The following is a 13,886-nucleotide window of genomic DNA, read 5'->3' on the forward strand; positions in this document are numbered from 1 at the left end:
GTGTTAAGTTTTTGCTGATTAACTCTAGTTTTGCCTAAGGTACAATGTATGCTCATTATGTTGATTGTGAACTTTAAAATGGTACCCATAATGGGTTCAATGGCGGTGTGAAAACCCTTGTGAAGCACACGCTTAAACGAAGCAATTTGCCTTTGTTTGAGGTTGTGCACAAAGTGTTTGACGAAATACCTATACTATAATTTGGGCTAAGGCACTGCAATGCATCAAATATCGCTTTTCCCGTTTGAAATCACCACTGTACACAACAGAATTTTGTGTTGCATCTGCCGCGCATACATTTCTATAATACCCAATCCCAGTTGTGTAAACAATTACCTATTTTCACAAAAGAAAAAACAGGCTATCTTTCATTATAATAAGAAAAAATAGTTACAATATTCACCCTTCTGAAATCCAAAATGACACAGTACTACAACTGCTGCTCTATGGATAGAGCTCTAATCTGCTTAAGGCTGGGCTTACATGATAAATTTGGGTTTACATTAGCAAAATCTCAATTTTGATAAAAGAAAGACAGAATTACAAAACCTCTCAACTCAATAAAAAACCCGATGAACATCTTTCCTTGTTTATTTCAGCGATGATGATACTCTGTCTCTGCTTTAGAAGGGCAGACAGACAATGCAGTGTATACCATTATATTTGAAACATCCAGAGCTACAAATGGATCCATTAACAAAATAATTGTAGCTTATTTCGCCAGCATGATAGATCTGCCACGTTTCGATAGTAGATCAGCCACCATATTCTGCTCTCTGTAAATGTGGGAGAATGTGATGTGCTTGAAGGACTTCGCCAGATCTCTAATATAGCACATCCAATGGGTAAACAATCACTTACTCTTTCCCAATGGAAGTATATCGTTTTAGAAATGAGTTAGACTTCAAATATTGGCTTAATGAATTCTCATGGTTTTATCCTTTCATTCCGCCATGCAAAAATAAAATTCCTGTAAACTTCTTGCCATGGGGTTGTTTCTTGCATGTGAAAATGCACTGTTTATTGAAAATACAACTGGAATACATTAATGGAAGTAACGAGACCAATGGGAATTTTTAAAGAGATGATACAATACAAAAATCATTGGTGAAAATGCAATTGCCTTTACATCTACTTGTTCACATTGCTGTACAAAATGTAAATAGTTCAAATTTGACGATACACAGGGAATGGATTAGTTACTCTTTTCCTATAAAAGTAGAAGCTTTGTTTTTGAAATATTGGCTTAAAGAATTCTCATTATTTTATTCTTTGATTCCGCCCTGCAAAAAAACTCTTTCCTGTAAATTTCTTGCGACAATAGGCAATTTCTTGTGTGCGATAATAGACTGTTTCTTGTAGGTCCTGCTGTGTTGCAGTAATTGAGTATCAAGACCGAAGGAAAATTTTGAAAAGATAGTACAATATAGAATGGTGAGTACAATAATACGATATCTACCTTACAAATTTGAGCCCGGAAAACCACTGATCCGCTGCAGGGGATTAATGATCTGCTGCGCCTCTGCCTGCGAAATACCAACTGCATAACCTGAAAATATGAAGAAAACCCTTGTTCATGCAGCAAAATATTATCGATAGAATAAATTAAGTCGGTTGACGGTTCGTAAGGAAGATAGTGGACAGTTATTGCAGGGTAAGGAAGATAGTGGACAGTTATTGCAGGATCGAACGATCGAACGAACAGTTGCGGCTGGCCTTGCTCAATTCAAATCAACGGATAAGGATTACCTAATCGTCTAACACCAAAATCCAATGACACATATTTTGACACGAAAGCAATTTGGGGAGTTAATCTCAGAGGGAAACGCCTTACGGCGTAACTATTTCAATCATCTAAAATATCTTTTCGCCCAATCTTTCCTAGTTAAAAAAATTTGACTGTGTCAGGCCAGGGTAACTCCAGCAATTAATGAGCGCAAGAAACAATTGAATGATTTTATTCATTAGACGATTATTATTTATACATTTACAAAACGGATCAGTTCATCTTCTAGATGACTGTCCGGCTTCACCTCATCCGTTTCGGATTAGGTGTCAACATTCCCCCCCTTAATCTGAAGGGATGTTGGTGAGTCCAAGCATCATTCTGAATCTTTCAAGCTTTTCTCTTCCAAGCACTTTGGTGAAGATGTCTGCAATTTGCTCGTTTGTGGAACAATGACGGAGATAGATTGTTTTGGCCTCAACATGATGTCGGATCAGATGATATTTAGTATTGATGTGCTTAGTACGATCATGGAACTTTGGGTTCTTGGCCAACTTTATTGCAGAGGTGTTATCAATCATGAGTGGAGTAGATTGTATTTGTTTTACTTGCAAATCTTCAAGAATTTTCCTGAGCCACACAATTTCTTTCGTTGCTTCAGCTGCTGCCACGTATTCTACTTCTGTTGTGGAATCTGTTGGTACTGATTGTTTGCGTGATCTCCAGGAGACAGCTCCCAATCCAAGACTCATAGCATATCCTGAAGTAGATACCCCAGTTTCTTTGTCTCCATCGAAGTCTGAATCAGAGTATCCAATCAAGTTGAAGTCGTCCACCTGTGTATACTTGATTCCAAGGTCTTGAGTTCCCTTCAAGTACCTTAGAACTCTTTTTGCAGCAGACCAATGTCCCTCACAAGGCTTTTGCATAAATCTGGAGAGGATTCCAACAACAAATGAAATGTCTGGTCTGGTAGTAGTGAGGTAGATGAGACTTCCTACAATCTGTCTATACTTTGTTGCATCCTCAAATTCCTTTCCTTCAATAGATGTGAGCTTCAAGTTTTGTTCCATTGGAGTAGAAAGGGGATTGCACTCTGTCATGCCAAATCTGTTTAACAAATATCCAATGTATTTCTTTTGAGAAAGAAATATGGACTTTGGATGTTGGGTTACTTCAATGCCAAGATAGTAATGAACATAGCCCAAATCAGTCATTTCAAAAAAATTTCCTAATTCTTTCTTTATGGATGCAATATAGCTTTCATTGTTCCCTGTCATTAAAAGATCATCTACATATACCACAAGATATACAACTGTCTTGCCAACTTTCTTGACAAATAAAGTTGCATCATCAAGATCAAAATGTTTGAAGTTGAGTTTCAGAAGATGCTCAGTTAGTTTTTCATACCAGGCTCGTGGTGCTTGTTTGAGGCCATACAAGGACTTCACAAGTTTTCATACTTTGTGTTCATGTCCTTTCACAGCAAATCCTTCAGGCTGGGACATAAAAACATTCTCTTTTAGATCTCCATTCAAGAATGCAGTTTTTACATCCATTTGATGGACTTTCCAACCATTCTGAGCAGCTAGTGCAAAGAGTGTCCGGATGGTGGCCCATTTTGCTGTGGGAGCAAAAGTTTCCTCATAATCGACCCCTTCCTTCTGTGCAAAACCTTTTGCCACAAGCCTAGCTTTGTGCTTGTCAAGTGAGCCATCAGCTTTGTACTTGTTCTTGTAGACCCACTTGCAGCCAATTGGTTTGGTTCCAAATGGAGGATCAACCAGCTTCCAAGTGCCATTCTTTATGAGGGCATCATACTCCTTCTGCATCGCTTCTTTCCATTCATCATGAGAAGCAGCTTCTTTGAAGGAAGTTGGTTCAAAATCTGTAGATAAGTTCTATTCACAATCATAAGTAACATCCATATCAACAGGTGAATTAGAGTTATCTACTTCACCTCCATCTTGTCGGTTTGAATTTCTGGTTCCTGTTTTTCCAATTTCATCAGGATGAACACTTTCAAGTGTCTTTGTCAGCCACTTTGGGGGACCTTTCTGAGATGGTCCAGGCTGTTCTGTTGATTGAGTTGGGTCTGAATTAAGATTGAGTCTCCCAATTCTATCAATTACATCACTTAAAGCATCATCCGTTGTTGGAGTGTCATGCAGGGGAGATTGTTCTTCAGAAGGAGATTCCACATGTTGATCTAGTATAGGAATCCCCCCTTCAAGATGTGGAATCTGATTATCAAACTCTTGGAATGATTTCGGTTTTGTGAATCTATCCAAGCGATCAAGTTGCCGCTCAACAACACTGTCAGATTTGGATGATTCAAGAAAAATGACATCTCTAGATAAAACAAACTTTTTATTTACTTCATCATAAAGGCGGTATGCTTTAGATGTGTTTGAATACCCCAGGAAGATGCACTTATGACTTCTAGCACCAAGTTTGTTTCTATGTACCTTTGGTATTAAAACATAACAGGTGGAACCAAAAATCCTGAGATATTTTACCGAAGGAACATGTCCATACCACAATTCATAAGGAGTCTTGTTTATTATAGCACTAGATGGACATCTATTCTTTATATATGCAGCACATAGAACAACATCAGCCCAAAACATTGTCTTTACATTTTTGAAGAAAAGCATGGATCGTACCATATTCAAAATTGTTCTGTTCATTCTTTCAGCTACACCATTCTGTTGAGGATTATAAGGCACAGTTGTTTGATGTTTAATCCCATGTTGGCGAAGATAGTGTTCAAATTCATTTGATGTATATTCTTTTCCATTATCAGTGCGAATAGACCCAATATGAGATTGTGCATCATTTTCAATCCACTTATGAAAATTCTTGAATGTTTGAAAAGCATCAGATTTGTTCTTCAATAAGTAAACCCAACACATTCTGGTGTAATCATCAATAAATGTCATGATATATTTATTTCCATTTGCAGAAGAAACAGACATTGGACCACATAAATCTGAATGAATAAGTTCAAGCTTCCTATGTGCTCTTGAATGTGAATCATGAAAAGACTATTTGCTGTGCTTTCCTAAAATGCAACCATCACATTGTTTATGTTTTCTAGGAATTGTAGGCAAACCAGCAACACCATTTTTCTTCAACAAGCGGAGACTATCATAGTTTAAATGTCCAAATCTAGCATGCCATAATAAACTTGATGAAAGTGCACCTTTTTCATGATGAGAAATATATGAGAAATGTTGTGCATGAGCAGAGGTTCCTTGCAGTTTAAGGAGTCTTTCTTCTTCTATACCCCTCATGACAAGTGAGTGGTCAGATGCCTTTCTTACCTCAAGCTTGCCATCAAACATGTGAATGGAGTGACCTTGCTGGCGGATGTGGACCAGGGACAACAAGTTTCTCTTCAACTGTGGGAGATATAGAACATGATCCAGAAGAAAGTCTGGAAGACCAGGCAGTTTAAGCCTGATTGTGCCAAGCCCTGATGGCTTGATTTTTGACTGATCTGCAAAGTATACTGCTCCATCAACATTGTTAGTGAAATCTTCAAAGAAATCTCTCCTATGAGTCATATGACAGGTTGCTCCTGAATCAAGCAACCAGTCATTTTTCGAAGAAGCAAGTGAAGCATTAAACAAATCTTCATTTACTCCAATGTTACATTGTGCCTCAATATAGTGAGCGGATTCAGGTGCTTTACCTTTGTCTGAGTCATCAGTTTTACCTTTCTGCTGATTTCTTCTCTGCTCAATCTTGTCCCATGGTAGCTTGCATGTAGAAGCATCATGTGATCCATTTCGTTTGCAGCGAATGCAATGCAGATCTGCCTTTTCTGCTTGAGGATGCCTGCCCCCCCTGCCTCTGAAGTATCTTCCTCTTCCTCTTCGTCCACCTCTTCCTCTTGTAGAATCTTGAGCAGACTGCTTTTCTTTATGAGCAAGGCAAACAGTCTCTTCAGAAGATTCAGGGACTGTTTTCTTTCCAAAGGCTTTCTCTCTTTCAACAAACTTTTTCACAAGAGTGTCAAAGGTTATATCTTTCATATTTCCATTTGCTTGTAAAGACTTAAGATAGTTAGAGTAGGTAGGATAGAGTGCTTTGAGAAAGGCAATAAGAGAGATATCCAGCTCAACCTTAGTGGATTTAATATCATGCACTATAGACTTTATTTCAGATGCAAGAGTAAGAGGATCATTATTTTTCAGTTCAAGAGTGAAGAGTTTAATCATGAGCTGAACAACTTCAAGTGCAGAATGTGTATCATAGAGTTCTTTCAGCTTTTGTAAAGCTTCAAAGGCAGTGGAATAGGATGAAATATGACGACTTACTTCCTCATTGACAGATGCTGTGATCAATGCAAAGGCTTTGTTGTTCTTGTTTTCCCAAATGGCGAGTTCTTTGTCTGATGTGGGCTGCACAGGGTCTCTGTCTTCTTCTCCGACACACACACCTTTCCACAGCTCATTGTAGATGAGGGTGTGTTTTACCATCCGAGACCATTCAGAATAGTTCTCCTTGCCAGTGAGAACTATTCCGACCATTGAAATGATTGAATGCATTCTGTAAAAAAAAATATCTCTGCCAAAAACACTTCTGTTGAGAGAGAAAAAAAATCCTTATATGATAGCCTTATGCATTTTATTTTTCTTCTACCATTCCATCAGCATATATATATATCACTGCTCACATATATATCAATGTATATCACTGTTTAACAAAAAGGGCGCTCATATACATATCACTTCTCACATATATATCAATGTATATCACTGTTTAACAAAAAAGGGCGCTCATATACATATCACTTCTCACATATATATCAATGTATATCACTGTTTAACAAAAAAAGGGCGCTCATATACATATCACTTCTCACATATATATCAATGTATATCACTGTTCAACAAAAAAGGGCGCTCATATACATATCACTTCTCACATATATATCAATGTATATCACTGTTCAACAAAAAAGGGCGCTCATATGAAAACGCTGTGGTATCCTGGGGGTTTCACGCCATGGTAGCCGCTGCCCAGAGGTGGAACACATATCGATTTCTCGTTAGCTATACTATACCCCATCTGAAATGGCTCCTCCAGTACTCGGCCTTGTCTTTGCCCGTTGACATATGCTGGAATGAACTAAGATTCAATACACGGAATTCTCAACACCACCATTTAAGGCATCAGCAGCTTCCAAGCTCTGCAAATCACTAGACCATTCGTAAGTTTCAGAGGCACCCACATCATAGAACAGTCTTTAAAAAAACCGCGGCAATACCAATTAGAACAGTCTTTTAAAAAAACGCAGGGGTACCAATTAGAACAGTCTTTTTTTAAAAAACGCAGCGATACCAGGGTAAAAGCATGTTAATGTGTCTCATTATATGGCAAAAGAAAAAAAGTACTCAAATAAAAAAAGATAAAAAAAAATAATACAAAAATATCAATTAAATGAGTTGAGTTTCATACTTGTTAATTATAAAAAATAAATGCTAAATTTGTAACAAAGCTAACTCAATAAATTTTGGTAAAAGCTACAGTGAACCTATTTAATGGGTTTAGAAAATATAAATAATGTTATAAAAAGTAAATACTAAATTTGCAAATTAGTCAACTGATAGTAAATATTGGTAAAAGCTATGGTTAATCACTCACAAAATATAAATAACTTGATGTAAAGTTAAATGAAATGCTAAAACTCTTTAAATATATATAAAAAAATAGAAGTAGAATTTCTAAACAAATAATTTTATATATTATATTTTGAATAATATAAAATACGTTATTATAATCATAATTAAAAATTTTATTATAAAAAATAAAAAATATATTTTAAAAAATTTCAAAGAATAGTTTTAACATTTTGTTATATGTTATTTTCAAATTTCTATTAAAAAAAATGATTTTATAAACTTGAAAGGGTAGTTTCTTGGGTCGCGGTTTTATATATACGAAAATATGATCATTTTTACTAGTATTTTAATAATAATTAAAAAATATGTTTACTTTTTATTTTTAATTTTGTTTAGCAATCTTTAGAATGTTTACAACACATCTCTTAAAGAAATTGGAATTAAAAAACATAAATCAATAGAGAAATGGGGGGTCGCGGTTTTGTCACTACTTAAAATTTTATGTAAAATATTAATGATACCTTTTAAAGAAAATGAATAAATTAGAAAAAATATGATATGAAATTGAATTTAAATTGACATGTTTTGTCTTCTTTTACCACCACCTAGTTTTTTATGATTTTGTGAATTTAAGAGTAAACATTCCAACTCCATTTATTTTTATAAAACTTCTTTGCCACAAAAAGGGAAAAAGTGATACACATTAACATGCTTTTACCCACCAATTAGAACAGTGTCTTTAAAAAACGCAGCTAGAACAGTCTCTTTAAAAAGCGCAGCGATACCAATTAGAACAGTCTTTTCAAATGCACCAGGTTACCATGTCTTCAACGCAGTCACCATCAGTCACGCAATAACATGGAGACACCGCGGTCACTCACCATATCACCGCATCAGGTCGAGAGATCGCCTTTCTCACACCACCACAGTCTCGGCTGCAGCAGAAGACAGAAGGTCTCATGGTCGTCTTTTGCAAGATGGTATTCGCAGTGATGGTCGCCAGTTACTCGAATGCAGAAGGGAATGAGAGCAATCAGTGATAGAAACGCTCAGGTGTTCAATATCAACAAGAAAACGCTCACATTCAGCAGCCCATTCCACGCTCACCGCACAGAGGCGCTCAGGTATGTCAGAGCAGGTATGTCAGAGGCAGCGCAGAGAGGGGCAGCGAATTGCCTGAATAAAACGCATGACAGAGGCAGCCTATTCAGGCCAGAGAGCGCAGAGGCAGAGGCAGGGGTTACAGCTAATTTAAGGGACTGGGACCTGAGCTCTGATACCATGTCAGGTCAGGGTAACTCCAGCAATTAATGAGCGCAAGAAACAATTGAATGATTTTTTTCGTTAGACGATTATTATTTATACATCTACAAAACAGATCAGTTCATCTTCTAGATGACTGTCCGGCTTCACCTCATCCGTTTCGGATTAGGTGTCAACAGACTGTGACATTTGTTTCGAATTTAGTATAAAACTCATGTAAAGCTAGCAATTATGTGTATCAGCGGAGGATTAGTAAAAAAATATTGTGATGCCTACGTGTACTGGGCCAGTGGCCAGCCGAAAAACTCCATATATCTACTATAAAAAAAATAAAATGGATGCCGTACCTGTGAAAAGCAAATCCAACTGCTCTTAAACCATCCTTGGAGTTAAAGCGGAAACCATGTGTTGTATGTCCTTAACAGTTGAATTCACTCTTGAGTTGGGAGTTGTTTGATAAGTATAATTATGGAAAATATTTCGCTTATTATATGCATCTCCAGTTAGTGCTATAAAATAAATATGGAATCCTGTCTTTGGTGGATCACAGGCTTAACTTGCAATTGTATCGATTATTAAATTACATCTGCCATTTTATTGATGAAGATTCTGTGAATCTATTAAGAGAATAGAATAAGTTTTCTTTTAAAAATGCCCGAGCACTCTCCTGCCCAGCAATTATGAAATGTCTCAGATTTTAAATCTACAGGATAAGTTTTCTATCTGCTGCCCAGCAATTATGAAATATCTCGAATTTTAAATGTACTCCCTACCACTCGCCATTGACCCACTAATCTTTTTCAGTTCGGTAATAGATGTGTAGTGGGATGGACTTACTTTTATATAGAAAATAGTTCCTTAAATTTTAATAAAACATTTCTATCGGCCATGAAGTGCGTGACTTGCATGCCCAGACGAAATTGACATATCACATTTCGTTGTTGCTTATGCATACAGCCTAGTATTTGGTGATGGTCTATGCGTAATGTGGTTAACATAAAATGCAGAATTCGAATATAAAACCAAAGAAGCTTGCATTTTTAAGCAAAGCAAACTTGGTAGGCAATTAATTAATTAATTAAGTAATTAATTATATATATATATATATATATATATAAATAATATAGAGTTATTTATTATCATATAATGTATTTAGTAATTCAAATTTATAAAATAGTGTTGGGCTAATTGACAACTGGAATTTGTAGAGAAAAAGCAGTAAATAAGATAATGGTATTCATATTATCCCATAATTCATATTATCATATAATATATTTAGTAATTAAAATCTGTAAAATATTATAAAATAGTGTATCTTACTAATTGACAACTGGAATTTGCAGAGATAAAGTAGTAAATAAGAGAATGATACTCAAATAATTATGTAGGGATTCATAAATGAGATGCAGTAATAATAGTTTATAGTTTATTGTACAATAAATGTATTTGGTAGTGATTAAGATAGAATAATAAAGTGAAATTAATTTAAAAAAAACATATTGTTATTAGATTTTAATTATATAATAAATAATGAAATTGTAATTCTATATTATTCAAGTAAAAAATTAAAATATATAAATGAAAAATTTAATATTTTAAATAAAATTAATTAAAAATAAAGTTTTAAAATTTCAATATTTATAGTGCTCCTTTAAATAAAAAGCTTGATCTTTATCTCTAGCTTTTAAAATTTTTAGCTAAGACCATAAGAAGCCAATCAAATATTTAGTATCATGTCAAACATACTAAAAAATCTTGTACCTTTTACATAATTTCATTGAATCAATTTATGGATAAGCATTTTCCTTGAATCAATTAATCAGTTGGTGTAGTCTTCTTCCTCTTTGTTTTTGGTTGTATTGCCTTCAAAAATCATGCAAACCATATACACTCATCAATCCTTATCATGTTATATGTCAACAAATAAGTTTCAAGCTACCAGGAGGGTAGAGGGTTTTGACAACTTACCAATGAAGTGTATAATTAGTCCAAAATTCAAGAAGTATCAAAGTTTCTAGCATGACCAAACTGTCCATGCATAAACTTTGAAAACAAAAACTAAAGATAATCACTCAAGGATCTGAAGAGTATTAGGGGCACTCGATCTTGGAGGATCATGTGAAGCTTGTTACACTGGAGGTGGAGCTCAATATGGGCAAGTCTATCTTCAATTCTATTTAGGATGTAATTCTGGTTAAGCTAGTATCTTTTTAACATTTCCATTAAAATCCCACCTAACTGAGTCTTCAATTTCCAATAAAGAATCAATTGTTGCAAAATAATGCTTCCTTTATCATTGTGACACAAGTATCTAAACAGTATCGAGATCACTCATCTAGAGGATCATGTGAAACTGGTTTACATTAGAGGTGGAGCTCAATATGGGTAAATCTATCTTCAATTCTATCTAGTTTGTAATTGTGATTAGGCTGGTATCTTTTAATATTCTTCAAACCAACAAATATGTTGTATCTGATTATCCATTAAAATCCTACACAAAGGAGTCTTCAATTTCCAATAAAAAGTCATTATTACAAAATAATGCTTCTTTTGTTTCAGAGTATACCTAACCAAAAATCAAAGTAACTACATATTATTGCCTCAACAATTTTTCATTAAATCAATTTACATTATATCAATTAAAAGGAAGTAATGTTTTGAATCAAATTATATTGAATGAATTAAAGAGAAATAATGCATGCATAATTAGTGTAATGTCAACTGTGCTGAAAAACATATAAACTTTAAAAACTAATCAACTTTGTTCCATAAACAAGGCAGATAAGTTGATAATAGGATATAGAGAAAAAGAGAATGCTACTGAGGTTAAATAAAAAGAAATCCAATCAGCTTTGGTCCATAACACAAGTTAGATAGGTCTATAATATGTTATAGAAAAAGGAAAACTGCTATTGAGGTTAAATAAAGAGAAACCTAAAAAAAATTGTAAAAAAACTTGGAAACATCTCAGCATTGAGATTTTCTAACCACCACTAAATAAAAAGAAATCCAATCAACTTTGGTCTATAACACAAGTTAATAAGTTATAGAAAAAATAACTGCTACTGAAATTAAATAAAGAGAAACCCAAAAGAATTGTAAGGGAACTTGGAAACATCTCAGCATTGAGATTTTCTAACAGCCAGTGCACTGAATCGTGATCAAGGTTTATAAAGGAAACCTCTTTTGTCAGCACTTTGACATTCTTGTTATAAATGTTTAATTTGAAATCTTAAAGCAATAAGGGTTTTCTCTGAGACTCCATGAAAAATCCAAGTTTCCCTATACCTGAGACTTATCTTTTAAAAAAGCAATTTTCGAAATGTGCACGGAGTGGAACTCTCCTTGGGAGATGTACCATTAGACAGTACGTATCTTCACAGCATTTCGTATGCCCAGAGTTTGGCCGTACATAATCAGATATACTGTGCAGATGCCCAGAGTTCGGTTGTACACAATCAGATTCTGTAGACCTTTCCAGTTTCTGGCACCAAAATGGAACACTAAATAAATTCAATAATGGAAAAATCAATTGGGTGAAAATAGAATGACGGCATTAAGACAGCATGATTCCATTCATGAACTCATTAATTAAAGAATAAATCAAAATTGAGTGAAAAGATGAGGGTGGCCTCACAGATTGAATCCATTACAGTAATTTCAGAAAAATATTTATAAATTAGTTTGGAAAATAATAAAAGATCTAGTAAAATTATAATAAAAACTCTCAATTTTTTTAAGTGCTTTAGTTATGGTTGATGGTGTTGAATTCATTTCCACCCTACAAAACACTTACAACACTCCAATATTTTAATTTTTTTAAATATTTTTTTGCGGAGAAAAACGAAACTCCCGTCCAGGTTATGAAGTCTTTTAAAAAAAAATCAACTGCTTTTTGATAAAACTGTCAGTAACTTAAACTGTCAAACTTGTATTATTGCTGATGTCGTGTGACTTTAACTAGTCCAACATTCATTGAATCAGTGGAACATTCATTAAACTGGCCATGCATTTTGATTGGCAACAATTAGTTATTTCTTCAAAATTTACCAGTTTGATGAATTCAACAGATCCCTTCATTTGCAAACAAAAAATAACCTAATTCACTGGAGTCTCCAGATAAAAAATCTTGGAGCTATGTTCAATTACTTATTCAGATCTAACCCAATTCTCTTCACCCCCATTTTGAAAAATTTGGCATGTAAAACACAATTACCTAGTGGAAAATCTGAAAATGGAAATGGAAATTGCATAAGAATTGTGAGGTGTGCAGCTATGGCAAAGCAGCAAGGAAATCAATTTTTTACAATCAAATTACAAGCTGTGCCTGTTATGTAAAAATAATTTTACCCTCAGGGCTAAAGTGCTGTATAGAAAAAAAAGGCTGCAAGCCCCTTCCTACACTAAATGTTTGTACATCTGCTTTTATTATACCATCATGTATTGAGAGGTCGGAGATAGATGTATCACCGTATCACGTATCCCTCTTTTGGCTTTCAAAGGCTTCGCACATGAAAATATGGTGCTGCTGAGAAAAACCAATCGCGAAATTTGAAAAACCCTATTGAAATGAACATAAATCCATCAAACGCACATGATGAGATATCAATAAGTTAACAACCACCACAGATGTCTCTGGAAGTTTCCGCTTTGTACAATTTCTATATCAAACAAAAGCAGAAAGAAGAAAAGAGAAAGCAAATCTTAAGCGGAGAAACTCCATCGTGCGCTTAGCGGCGGTGCGCGCTGATGCTGCGAGATGTGAGCCAAGGACTGCAGATTGCATTTGACGATTGTCTCTATGAAGAGTCTTTGCCATGAAGAGTCTCTGCCAATAGTCTCTGCGAAGAGTCTCATCGCCAGCAGGCCAGGCCTGGCCTTTCATGTCCCATTACCATGGAAAAACCATTTTTTTCTATGAAAAAACAGATAAAATGAACGGCAGAAAACACTCCAATCATCTAACACATAAAATCAATGGCTGAGGATCGCACACGTCACATCTTAGGGATGTCTTTCTCAGAGGGAACGCCTTACGGCGTAAATATTATTATTTATGCTCGTGAGCCTAAATGCTTTTATGAGGCTGGTGTACCTATGTAACAAAGTTAAATATATTGTGGGGCCAATGTGCCTAGGTATTGATTTAAGCCTATAAAGGTTGTGAGGATTTAGAGTTTGAACTGTAACTAATGTAATAAAATATCATAGTAATAATAAAATAAGGTTGGCTATGGATTCCACTTCTCAGAAAGGGTAGGGGG

At 35.0% G+C, this 13,886-nt stretch overlaps 1 long non-coding RNA gene across 2 annotated transcripts; it reads right to left on the reverse strand.

The window, feature by feature from the left end:
- Positions 1–339: 339 nt before the first annotated feature.
- LOC149234884 (uncharacterized) lies at positions 340–9,584 on the reverse strand. Of its 2 annotated transcripts, XR_016246136.1 has the most exons (3): positions 8,970–9,584; positions 1,460–1,549; positions 340–1,016 (listed from the first exon to the last, which is right to left on the reverse strand). It is a non-coding gene; the product is annotated as an uncharacterized LOC149234884 (long non-coding RNA). The 2 variants fall into 2 exon arrangements; XR_016246135.1 differs by lacking the exon at positions 8,970–9,584 and having other exon boundaries at positions 1,460–1,647.
- Positions 9,585–13,886: the final 4,302 nt, after the last annotated feature.

Source organism: Pinus tabuliformis, chromosome 8, assembly GCF_031772625.1.
Source record: "Pinus tabuliformis cultivar Carrire ecotype Pingquan chromosome 8, CPIR1, whole genome shotgun sequence".
In the NCBI taxonomy this organism is placed as follows: Eukaryota; Viridiplantae; Streptophyta; class Pinopsida; order Pinales; family Pinaceae; genus Pinus; species Pinus tabuliformis.